This window comes from Meriones unguiculatus, chromosome 16 (genome assembly GCF_030254825.1).
Source record: "Meriones unguiculatus strain TT.TT164.6M chromosome 16, Bangor_MerUng_6.1, whole genome shotgun sequence".
NCBI classification, from domain to species: domain Eukaryota; kingdom Metazoa; phylum Chordata; class Mammalia; order Rodentia; family Muridae; genus Meriones; species Meriones unguiculatus.
Genome location: NC_083363.1, coordinates 28,295,005 through 28,307,888, shown reverse-complemented (window position 1 = coordinate 28,307,888; position 12,884 = coordinate 28,295,005). Strand labels below are relative to the sequence as shown.

Here is a 12,884-nt window from a genome sequence, read left to right as displayed (position 1 = left end):
CATGATGTTTTGTGGGACTCGTGGTTAGTTGTACATAGTGCTTGCTCAGGTGCTCGCCCTGTAAAAGCAAGAGCAGCAGATCTAAGCATCCCCTATTCCAAAAGGTTCAGCACCCTCCCTCTACAGAACCTGAGTTCATGTGCACCCATTTCCCAAACAGGCCTCTGTGCCAGGAACTGTGGTGCCCTTCACTAACGCCACTTTAATGCTTTCGCCAAGAAAGCTAGAGTCCTAGTTTACAAACAGAGGCACTAGCCTCTGCAAGGAGGAGGGCTTGACTAGGCCATGCTGATGCTAGAGCCAAGCTCTTCCTTCTCTCTGGACTGCCTCCAGGCTCTGGCCTTTCTGAGGCTTGCAGGGAGCTCTGGAGAAGAGTCAGGATCCTTGATACCATCCAGGCAGCAGTTCTGTTGGCTCCCTTAGTGTTGTCCTTCTACCAGGTGCCCTGAGTACCACCTGGGCAAGCGCAGCTAGGCCCAAGGCCCAAGGGTAGCAAGTGATGATACACAGGAGTTACTTCCAGCATTGAACACGTGAGGCAGGGATGGTGGAGGAGCGGGGCAAAAGTAGATCTGAATTCTGGAGTGGGGTCAAGCGTTAGAGGAAGAGGTACAGAGTAAGTTCCTGCTGGCTGCCATTCTAGGTCTCCCACAGACACCTCCTATCTGCCTAATACAACTGGAAGCCAGAAGGGGCCTGCCTATCTGGTTTAGACAGTAGGTTAGTCTCCTATGCTTAGAACTTGGGGACAGCAGGTTGGGGGAGAAATGGAACACCATGAGCACACGGGGACAAGACCTGTGACTTCTACACATGGTATGTATGTGTACACCTCAGGTAAGCTTATGGTTGCCAAAGGAAGGAAGCCCACTCATTCCCATTCCAGCATCGGAAGCAGCCAAAGCCCTGGGAATGAGCTGAGGCATGGGACTGGGTCTGGGAGCTCAGAAGCTTGGAAAGGGCCTCAGAAGCAAGGTCTTTAGAAGTCTATTTAATGTTTAAAGAAATACAAAGTGATTAGGCCAACAAGAGCAAGTTTGGCAAATGATATCTGAGGAGTGGGCCTGGCAACCCAGGGCAGGCTGACTTTATGGCTTTCTCAGGATGCCATCCTGGACCAGAGAGGAAGATCACAGCTGTCTGGAGGGAGTACTGAAGGGGGTGGATGGGAGGGGCTGGTAGACAGCACAGAGAACAGGGAGGAGTCCTAGCTAGGGAACTCCTACTAAACCTTTTACTTAAGGAAATTTTAGATTTATAGATTCGTGCAGATCTCAGCCAGAGTTCTCACATGCTTTAGGGTTAAGTTCATACAGCACCGTGTAGTCCATCTTACTTAGGAACCGACACTGACGCCTCGCTGCTAACTACGGACCACCCTTTCCCTGCATTTCCTCACTGTTCACTGCTGGTCTCCTTCTGCTCCAGAACCCCACCCAAGACACCAGAATGCACAAATTCACAGTGACTGACAATTTCTCAGACTTCCCTTGTGTTTGATGTCATGACCATTTAGGAAGCAGTGCTATTAATAGAATTTCCCAAAATGGGAACTTTTTTCTCTATTGGATGGGTTTATAAATTTGTTTTTTTTGGGGGAGGAAGGGGGAAGCATAGCACAGAGACAAATCTCATCACACCCTGTCCAAGGTGCATAGTCGACATTAGTTTTTACAGCTGGTGTTCACTGTGACTCCCAGCTAAGATTCACCTCCACACTGCACTCTTTGGGGACACTCTACAGTGCCCCACTTAAGGGCAAGGATGATGTTTTACCTCCTGAAGACAGACAGTCTACCCACTTTGAATTCTTCTGAAGCATGGATTGATCTTCATTCATTCATTCATTCATTCATTCATTCAATTGTTTATATCAGGAAAACAATGGACAGTTATAGTAAATTCTAGGTCCAGCACCACATTATATATTTTGTTGCTTGAACTGTTTTCTTAATTATTTTTTTTTGCGAAAGGATCTCACTCTGTAGTTCAGTTTGGCCTTTAATTTGCAGCAATCCTCCTGCTTCAGGCTCTTAAGTATTAGGATTATAGTTGTGTACCACTATATTAGGCTATTGTTGATATGTATTTATTTTGGGAGACTGTCACAACAAGATGGTCTGGGATTGGCTTATGTTTTCTCTGCTCTGTACCATGATTACCCCCAGAATTATCCACTTGTCCCAGGAGCCCAGTTACAGCCCTGGAAAATCGTTCCAAGTACTGAATGATTGCTTTGGGAAATGGGCAATCCCACACAGGCTGTGTGGCATGTACATACCCTGTGTGGGCTCATGTTTGTGGAGGTCCCTGTCTGTGATGGGCAAGTAAGCAAAAGTGAACTCACAGTGTTGGCCACACTCACCCATGAATTCCACTGGGGTGACCTGGACACCTGCCGGGAAGCCCAGCAACCCTTATACTGCAGAGGGGCTCCTAATGTTTACACTTTGCACGGTCCCTGCAAATAAACCAAGACAAAAGGGGTTGACTCTTCCAGCCCCTGCTTTAATGGGAACATTGATCCGATCCTTTGTGACAGTCACCTGTGCTGCATATGGGCGGAGGTGACACAGGTGAGGTGCAGACTGCCTGGCACAGCACTAACTTCTGGATGAAGTGAAGGCGTCACATCAATGTGGCTTCCTCAGAAAAACCCAGGACCTTGTCAGCAGCCAATGAAAGCCTCACAATAAATTTCTGATGTGAGGGGCTCCCAAGGTTTTTAAGGGGTTTGAACATCCTCCCAGTAAACGTTGAGGCCAACAGCACGACAGAATTCTTTGTTTTGAGGTTTTTAGCAATCTGCTGAAGTTGTGAACGCATTAGAACTAACTGTTTGGAATCTGAGCTGCAGTGAAGTCTGGTCTGAGAAAATGAGTTTGAAGCCATAGGAGACCATATTTTGCCCAAGACTGGGCGAGTCTCACTGTGGAGACAGCTTGCCCATAAAGGCAGAGAAAAGGGAAAACTCCAGTTTGAAAGCAGGAAGGCTTCCATGTCTCTGTTAGTACAGCTGCAAGGCTGGTGAGATTAAACTCCACAGCAGAGAGAAACAGATATCGTAAGCTACGTAGAATTCAATGTGAAAACGTTGCAAAGAAACCTGCTTCTTGGAGAAAGTCTTCTGGGCACAGGAGGCACGAGCTTCACACATTCCTCTTCCATGGGTGCGCAGCTTTCTACTCAGTAAGGGGAGAAGTGTTAAAGGTGTGTGCCACTGTGCCCGGCTTTAATCCCAGCACTCGGGGAGGCAGGGGCAGGCAGATTGCCTTGGGAATGAGGCCAGCCTGGTCTACAAAGCCAAAGCTACATAGACAAACCCTATCTGGAAAAAAAAAGTTCACTGGGTGGAAAAGATGCACTAAAGTTCACAAATGCAGAACTGTCAGAGCAAGCCTCCTCCAGTTTACTCTGAGGGTCTGACCTGCAGCTAGCAAACAACTCCTGCTCGAGGCAAAAGGGGGAATCTGTATTGCCTTTAGAGGAGAGACACAAAGGGGCAAAGGTGGTACCCAGATAGGGACAGCAGAGCTGGACTGGCCTTTTCTGTTTAATGGAGCTCTAACCTCCAATGTAATGTCCTTGCTGGCTGGACTTACCTACAGCTGCCTTTTCCCTTCCACTTCCTCAGTCTAGTTTATACCTCATCCTAAGCTACATGCATGATCCCTAGAAAAACATATATACTCACCCATAAACACACACACACACCACAGGGAGAGAGGAGAGAGGAGAGAGAGAGAGAGAGAGAGAGAGAGAGAGAGAGAGAGAGAGAGAGGATGCCCTATAGCATGCTGTGGTCTTGGGGGCCTGCTGTAAGGCAGTAGGGATTGGAGGACATCTAGCCAGACTATTGAAGGGCAGGGTCCAGGCAGTGTGGCTGTGACTGGAGCTCTCCTAGCTTTTCATCTGAAGGCCAGTAGGGTACATGATGCTCCCCAGCTTGCTGTGAGCATTAGTGACAACAGACTCGCCAAACCTAACAGCGTGCTCTGTGAACTTCCACAGTACATGGATGACAGGGGCAGCTTGGTCTGGTGTTCTCGCTGACTTCAAGAGCCCACTGTTCCTTCACCTCAGTACATTGTGACCTCTTCCTGTTTGCATTCACTGAGTCCAGAACATTCTATACGGAGAGGATCCTAGGGAGGGCCAGATCTGCTCATGTAAGAGCTCTGCAGGAGAGAGTAGGCAGACATCTCAGGTAGATTTGACCATGGAGAAACCACAGCACATAGCTGCTGAGCCCTTTGACTCTTAAAGTCAGCCTCAGTGTATGTGTGGTCTTGGAGGACAGGAAGCATGTTCTATCTTGTTAAGAGGTGTGCCTTCTTCTAGAGTGTAGCCCTGTTATACCCTCCCCGCCACAACTCCCAGCTTGGCATAATTGAGAGATGGTAAAACACTTAGGAAGTGGGCCAAGTGGGTGGTCTTCAGGTCACTATGGTGTGCCTTTGAAGGCACTGTGGGACCTGGATCTCTTCCTCTTTCCCTCTGGCAGGTGAGGCAGATCCAGCTTGGTGTGCTGCCTCCCTGATAGAGAACAAAACCCATTCTTCTGCATGGCTGAGGACCTTTAAAGCTGTGAGCTAAATACACCTTTCCTTTTCATAAAGTATCTCTGACACTTGATATTGTAACAGAACCTGAAATACACCCACCTCATCTCACTAAATCTGCCCTTGGCATCCTCTCTTAGGGACCTGCCTCTGATATCGCTGCCCAAGCAGTGTACCACCTGAGGCCATACCAACTGTAACAGGACATCCCCAGCCTGACTTTAGACAGATGCTGAGGCTGGTGCAGTCCTGGATCATCATAGCCAGGTGTGATTCTGACACTTGTGTTTGAGAACATGGCCACCTGAGTCTGCTCTCTGCCTTGGGGGCACTTTTGTGAGCTGCATCCTCTAGCTCTGAACAACACTCATGCAGGCTTGGGCAACCATAGAGTGACTACTGTTGCATCCTGGGAGCTCAGTGGTACCCAGCCCTGTACACATCTGTGTAAGGACAAAATTTCCCCATAGCCAAGTAGTTATGGAACAAGGCTCAACTTCAGTCAACTGTAGGATCCCAGACCCCAGCACTGGCTTTCAGCGGAACAATATACAAGCTGAAGTCTGTGTCCCTAGGTGAAGACCCCCTCCCCTTTCTTGGAGAGAGTTCTTGGGCAAGTTGCCTCACTGCTAGGAGTCTTCCTTTTTGGTGTAACAGGGTGTGAGAACAGGCAAGGAGCAGAGGCCTGAAGACGGATTTCCACACATCAATCACACACGGGGCCACACAGCTAATGTTGCTCGCACGAACTTTCTTCCCATGAACTTTCATTTTTGTTAGTCTGTGAATCCTATCACTTCCATAAAAAGTGGAAATAAGTCTTTTACTTCATGTAGTTTTCAACAAATTTTGAGCAAAATTGGAGCTCATTGTTCTTTGGCAGACACAGTCACCTTAGTCCCCCAGGAAAACTTGGGACTGTTGTCATCTCTAGGCCACCAAGGTGAACAGGAAATATATCCACCTAAACTCACCCAAACCCCCAATCCTGACCCCACATCCTGAGATCATTTTGATGAGAACCTAGGTAGGCTGGGAGACCCTAAGATCCTTCTTGGGTGTAAGAACACTTGGCAACTGAGCCTGTGTCTCCATGGGCCCCTCCTTTGCTTGGTTTGGTAGTTGATGAAGATCATGAGCTGGTCCTCACAGGGAAGTGCCTTTGTCACTGTCTAGATTCTGCTTATTCTGTAAACACAAGGAGGAGCCCAACATTCTACTGTTCCTAGTTTTGCAATCTTCACAAATTAAATATTTGCCTTCAAAAGCAACAACTGTGATAGCATCAGGGTAATATTCTAAAGCACCGTTTCCTCACATGCCAAGTGCAGAAGTTAAAGCAGCATGCTGTGGGTGGTCTGTTTGGATAATGGTTTTCATGTGGAAACCTCAAATTGGAAACTAACTGGCAAGCATTCTGGAGAAAGTGAGGTGTCCTGAAAGTGAGGTTCTCAGAGCTGACTTGAACCAAGAGTCTCTCAGCTGAGTGAAGCTTCTTTGCCCTCTCTTCTGCCTATAAAATGGGGAGTAATTGTTCAGTGACTTCAGGAAGTGACCAAGATGCTGGGGAGCAATAGGCATGTGCTTTGCATGCATTCATTTTTCAGGAAGGACCCTCTCCAAAGTTCTATAAGAGTGAGATAAAACTCGAAAGAATTTTCACTGAATGGAAACCTATACTTACTGGAAAGTTTATTTCCTCAGAGTAAACCCATCAGCAGCCAGAATGCCATCGAGGCACAGTGAGGCCAGGGGTGAGCTATTGGTGTCCTGAGTCCCTGGCCATGATTCTGGAGAGCCAGGCTCTCTGCCAAGGAAGGCATGTAAGTGGCAACACCAGTGTATGCTACGACCCTTCCGGGGAAAGGCTGTCTGCAGAGGAGGGAGTGAGGAGCCTAGCGTGTACTCTTACTTCCTCCATGATGGGCGGGAGGCTTTAGAAGCAGCAAGTGGGCTCTTTTAAAGGACAACATCTTAAAAACAATTTGTACAACACATCTTTTATTTCAAAGTGCAGAAGACCATTTTCTTTTTGATATTTCTTTTGAGTCAATCCATACGAGAGTATGATCTTTGAAAAGGTCAGGCATGGATCACACGTTGACATACAGGTTCTAGATGCGCCTTCTGAATGCAGGTAAATACACGAGGGCTCCTCTTTCCCTGTCCTCTGCAGAGCCTGTTATGGTCCTCATGGTCCCTGTTCTAGGTCTCTCCCATATCAGCCATGATCTTCCCATAGACTACTTTTTGTTGTTGCTGCTGTTGTTGTTTTGACAGAGTCTCACTATGTAGACCAGGCAGCTTTGAATTAAGAGATTAGCCTGCCTCTGCCTCTTCAGTGTCGAGATTACAGGTGTGTGCCACCAGACCTGCTTCATAAAGCTTTTATTTCTTCAAATCCATGTTTTACTTGATATTTCTTAATTTTGACTTATTTTTCTGGCCATCAGTTCAATTTCTGAATGATTTAAAATCTTTGGAAATCCCATTTAGAAAGTGGTCAGGCCTGCGGAGCATCACTTCTGTGTCTTCACATTGTCTATGTTTCATTAAGTCTTGGAACAGCACCGGAGAGCTTCACATTCATCATGCTTGTTCCCAGCTCAAATACCTTTAACCTTTTACTATCAGAACATGTGAGACTAGGGAGCTTGAGTAACAGCCAGCCTTTATAATATGACAGAGATTTACAGTATTTCTTTAAAGTCATCACCATCATTGGTTTTTCCATACCTCTGTATAGCCCTAACTGTCCTAGAACTTGCTCTGTATACCAGACAGAGATCTGTTTACCTCTGCCTTCCAAGTGCTGGCCTTAAAGGCATGTGCCACCATCACCCAGCAATACTGAAGTTATTTTTCAGTTGGAATAAAAAGTAATGTATACCCTTTTATACACACATGTCATTCTGTTCTGTCACTTTTCCATCCTTTCCCCCAATAGTGCCTGCTTCTGCTTTTAGGCCACATGACTGAACTAGTAGCAGAGCCACTATGGGTAGTCTGGTGGCTTCACACAAAACTAGAAATAGAATTGCCAAATAACCATCTCAACATGGAGCTTTTAAGAGAAGAGATTTGGTAATGGTCTGATTGCCACCAAAATCGGGACACCTCATTTTCCATTTATTATCTAGTCTGTGTGTCTTTTAACAAAGTATTTTATGCCAGGATTTAGGTGATTAGCAAAATTCTGTTATTTTTAGGAGATTTATTTCAGAATTTGTCATGTCTTTTAGCAGCTTGTATCTAGATATCAAATAGTATCTGTTAACAGCAATTCCCCCAACCCTGTCTCTTGTAGTACAGGCTGACCTTGAACTCACTATGTAAGCAAGGATGCCATGGCACTTCTGACCCACCTTCCTCTGTCTTCCACATGCTTGACTGTAGCATATATCACCAAATCATGTTTGACATGGTGCTGAGGACTAAGCCTCTGGCAGAGAGCAGGTTAAGAAAGCATTCTACCTAGGCCCAGTCCATGCATGGTCTCCGCAAGGCTCTCTGGGCCCTGGTTAGTTGGCTATGTTGGTCTTTTTGTGAAGCTCCTGTCACCTCCAGGTCCATCTATCCTCTCCCTCTCCTATTGCCTGCTTTTTGATCACTTCTCCATGGTGGAGCTGCCTTATCAAGCCACAGGGGAAGAGGATGTGCTCAGTCCTGATTCGACTTAATGAGCTGAGGTGGGCTGGTTAGGGGGAGCTCTCCTTTTCTGAGGAATAAGGAAGGGGAGATGAGGGAAGAGGTAGAGAGGGTGGAACCAGGAGGAGAGGAAGAAGGTGGCTATGATGGGGATGTAAAGTGAATAAATAAATACATTTTTAAAAGGAGAAAGTGCTCTACTAACTGAACTATCTCCTGATCTTCAGCTCAGTGTGGCTCCCATGTCCTGGTGTGGTGCTCTTACAGGCACTGCTAATGTGCTGTCTATGACTCACTGTTCAAGGTTCCTTCTGTGGGGCAGTTTGGCTTACTGGCTGGATACAAAGCTTGCTGAGTGTGTGGCTGGAGATTATCAACACAGGTGCATTTTCCTCCACCAGGCTTGTTACTTCATATGTTAAGAGTGGAGAAGAAAGGCTTCTTGGCTAGTCGTATGCTAAAGGCACTTTGAGAGCCACCAAGGATGAACATCTTCGGTGATTTCATGTTCCACCTGGGGAGTCAGGCTGTCTCACACTGTGAGAACTGAGCTAGCCATGCCGAACAGATGCTCTGTCCATGAAAAGGAGATCTTTGACAGCTGGGACTGCTTTGCTCAGTATCTTAGGTTATGTGGATGTGTGAGAAGCCTACCTTGTCCCATGTGTGATTAGGATAACTTCGATATAAATGACGCAGAAGCTCAAGCTGGGCCTAATGGTTCAGTCTCTCCCTGCTGCATGTGAATCTGGATGGAGAGCTCTCAGCTTCCTCTCCAGCACCATGTCTTCCTGCATGCCACCATGCTTCCTGCCATGATGATAATGGACTAAACTTCTGAACTGTAAGCCAGCCCCAATTAAATGTTTTCTTTTATAAGAGTTACTATGGCTATGGTGTCTCTTCACAGCAACAGAAACCTGGATGAATAACTAAGACACACTGGATGAATGACTAACCTGCCAAACCCTAGGACAAAGCTGCCTCCCTCCTTTGATTGTACAGACATAAGCACTCTTGAAAATTAAATGTTAAATACAGTGAAGTCTCATTCATTTGTATCAAGAGAAGCCAATGAATTGGGTTGCCTGAACCCCAATCCATTTTGAAAATGTCTTAGTTATTGATCATATAAGACAAAACAATCTGCATTTGCCTATTTGTGATAGTTTTTTTTCTTAAACTATTAAAAATTCCAAATTCTCCACTATTTCTCCAGTGTCCATGCCTTTGTCACAATAGTTCATCTTGGCCCCCATGTGATAAGGGCAGGAAGTGAGGAATTGTTTGACTGGGGTTGTCATTACCATGGCAACTAAAAATGTATGAAGCTGAGAGTTGTGTTGCTCACTCTAGCATTGGTGGTTGACATTGCTTGTCTCCTCACATGCACAGGCCCCAAACAAGCCCCAACTACAAGTTACATGTCAGCATGATGCCTATGCTCAACCCAACACAGCCATGAGTGTCCTCATGTGGTTGTGTGGTTTTAGACAGTCAGAGAACTTCTTTGAGCCTCGAATCTGTGGAAAACAGGGAGAACATGCATACAAATGCTTTTAATGAATGAGGGCTCACAGGTCTGTGTGTCTGTGAAGGCCAGAGGCTGACATCCTGGCGTCTTCCTCAACCTTTCTCTATCACTAGAGCCCCATCTCCTTGCTGAATCCAGAGCCCATCACTTAACTAGTCTAGCTATTGCCGAAGAGATTTCTCTGCCTCCACTTCAGCAGGTGTTTGTCTGGGCTCTGAGGATCCAAATTCTGGTCTTTGTGCTTGTGCAGTAAGTGAGTTATCCATTCAAGCCATCTCCCCAGAGCTCTTTGCTTCATCAGAAAGGGAATAATGATCCTGTAGATCAAATAAGAGTCTTGCCTAAAATGTTCAAATTTAAGGACTGCCTGGAAGGTAAGTGATGGAGGTGAAGGCTGGAGCTTTTGTTTCCTAATTGCTCAGTGAGTTTAATGTGGGTTAATTAATGATGCTATTGGTGAGTGGAATTAGCTAATGCAAAACCCAAAACAGCATCAAAGGAGCAAACAGGCAGGTGCCATCTAGGATAATTGAGGGAAGAGAGGCCAGAGTAGAGCTGCTAAGGGTTATGCACCAAGCTGCTGGGCAGGCCAGGGAAAACCAAGCCAGCCTAGGGCTGAGCCATTTAAGCAGTGAGGCTGGCTGCCAAAATGCCATCCTGTTTACAGCTCCTGTGTTTGAATTTCAGATTTGCTTGAGTCTTTGAAGCTGGGTTCCTGGGCCTTTCCTTGAGAATAAATTCCATTCTTTAGAAACCACAAAACACACTGCCATAGTCCCAGAAAGGAATGTGAGCTGCCTGGCTTCTGTGTAACCCCTTGGGACTGAAGGGACCTTTCCTTTAGGAGATGCTCCAGAGTTAAAAGAATCAACCTGGGTTTGCACCCTGCAGACAGGGGGTGGCACATGCGGGGCAGCCTCACAGTGGCAGCACTGAGCTGGGTGTGAGGACAGGAGAGATCTGACAGGAGAGAGCTGACAAGCAGGAGACAAGCAGGAGAGATCTTCACAAGCACACTCGCTCTCAAAAGACTTACAGAGAATAGAAAGTGTTATTAGTCCCCCTCCCCCAATTCATGTAACCTGCAGAGCTTCATGACTGGGCACCATGGCACCCTACAGTCTATCAGCTGTCACCCTTTCCTACTCTGGAGAACAGTGGCTGCCTCTGCTGCTGATCAGCATCCAGAAACAAGTGTGTATCACCAGCCAGGGAAAGGATACAAGTTCAAAATGTGAAGTACAACTTCTACTGAATGCCAGTTGCTTATGCAGTATCTTAGAGAATCTGGGTGGGATCCTTTATACATCTCTTCAGCAAAAAACTAAACAAAACAACAACAAATCCCAACCAACTGAACAAACAGTGGCCAGAGAGTAGGCATATTACTTCAGCAAATTCTGTTTGGTTTTTCCTGCCAAAGAATGTGACCTTCTAGGACTACCCTCCAACAATGCCATCACAAATGGACAGAGAGGAACAAATATCGAGAGGCACAACACACACCCGGGACATTTCTAATGTGAAGTCCCCCTAAGTCACTCTCTCAAAACGTATCTTTATAAAGGTTTTAAGTGACTGTCACCTAGAATGTCCCTGTCCTTTTCCCATCCTTTATGCCCTTTTGCATCTTTGATACTTTGAACAAATCTCAGTTTTGCTCTGGGTTTGAAAATGTCCCCAAATGTCACTTTAAAACAGGGTATGGCCCACTGAAGAAGTGGAGAAGTCAACCCTGCCACACTCCTCCACCTCTCTCCATGCTTTAATTTCAGTCCTGAAGGGGGCATGTGTCCTACTGACTGTTCAGCACCCTGACTGACCAGGGCTTCCGCGCTTGTCACCACTCTCGCCTTAGCTATCCCCTGGTGATATGACTCCAGAGCAACATAGCTGCGACTCTAGCAGTGACCTTACCTGCTGTCCCATCCGCCCCGAGAGCACACATTTTGCCCTGCCTTTGCTCTCTTGCAAAAGCCGGAAAATGAAGCTCTACGCTGTGCATGAGGTTCATCCACCCCAGGTGCCTCAGAACCCTGAGAGAACCTTTGGCTAGAAATGAAAACCTCCAGTATCACAAAGCCCTGCCGACACACTCCTTCCCTCTCTTCTGACAACACAGGTCTATGATATTAGGTCTCAGACTTGATTAGAACCCCTGTCTGACTGGTCTTTTAGGACATTGAGACTTCCCTGGGGACAGGCAGGTCTCAGATGCCGCTTGCGTTCTTCTGTGAGCCAGTCTCCTGAGCAAACTGGAGAAATAGCGTTCTTCTCCCCGGACGGCAGCACGTGTTGTTTTAGTAGCACAAATACTACAGTGTGAAACACACAATTTGGCGCTCTAACTAAAGTGCACTCAACAGCAGAATGGGATTTCTGATGTTTTCACAACAAAGGAACAACCTCAGGTCTGCGAACTTGTAGCACACAGTAATCAGTAACGCTTGTCCAAACACAACCCAAAAATGACATGCATTTCAAAAATGCACCTGGGATCCGGGATTCTTCCTAGCCAAGGACACCTTGGTTTTGTCCACAGTCGAAGAATACGGAAAACCAAAAGTGAAGGACCAGGCTTACCTGGTGCCTGAGTGAAGTCAGCTTCTCGCAGCAGAGGATGGGTCTACGGAGAAGGGAAGCAGGTAAGGGATGGCGGGCAGGTTCCACAGGCGTCCTCCGCGTCCTCTCAGAAGCAGGTGCTCCACAATCCCGGAGCCAGCCGGTGACAGCGACCAGGCACACCCCTGCCGCCAGCCCCGCTAACTTTCTACTTTGAAGGGCTCCCGGGAACTTTCTCTTGACTGCTCCCAGTCTAGTGTGTGAGAGTTTACAAACAGTCGGACGTAGAGGCGACCCACGCTGCAAACCCACCCGCGCCACCTAGAGGCCGCGCCAAGCATCGGCATGCCTGGTTACGCCAGCTTCAGGCTCTGCCGCCAGATGCACCTGGTTCCTCAGGACTTCCTGCCCCTTAAGGGACACGCTGGAATGTGTAAAAAGCATTGACTTTTTCTTTCCTTTTGAGTGCGTGGGGGTCTTGCGTCTATAAAAATAACTTGGGCCTTTGGGCACAAGAGTGATGAAAGGTGAAATTTGCATTGAGCTATCATTAATCAGAACTTGAGCACAGCCCCCTT

The 12,884-nt window shown here is 47.0% G+C and overlaps 1 protein-coding gene across 2 annotated transcripts in view; it reads right to left on the bottom strand.

Moving 5' to 3' along the window:
* The window catches only part of Edar (ectodysplasin A receptor), a 78,012-nt gene extending 65,445 nt beyond the window's left edge, over positions 1 to 12,567 (bottom strand). For both annotated transcript variants that reach the window (XM_060369518.1, XM_021661748.2), the window contains exon 1: positions 12,328 to 12,567. The gene's annotated coding sequence lies outside the window, so the exon portion shown is untranslated. The remainder of the gene's footprint in view (positions 1 to 12,327) is intronic.
* Positions 12,568 to 12,884: the final 317 nt, after the last annotated feature.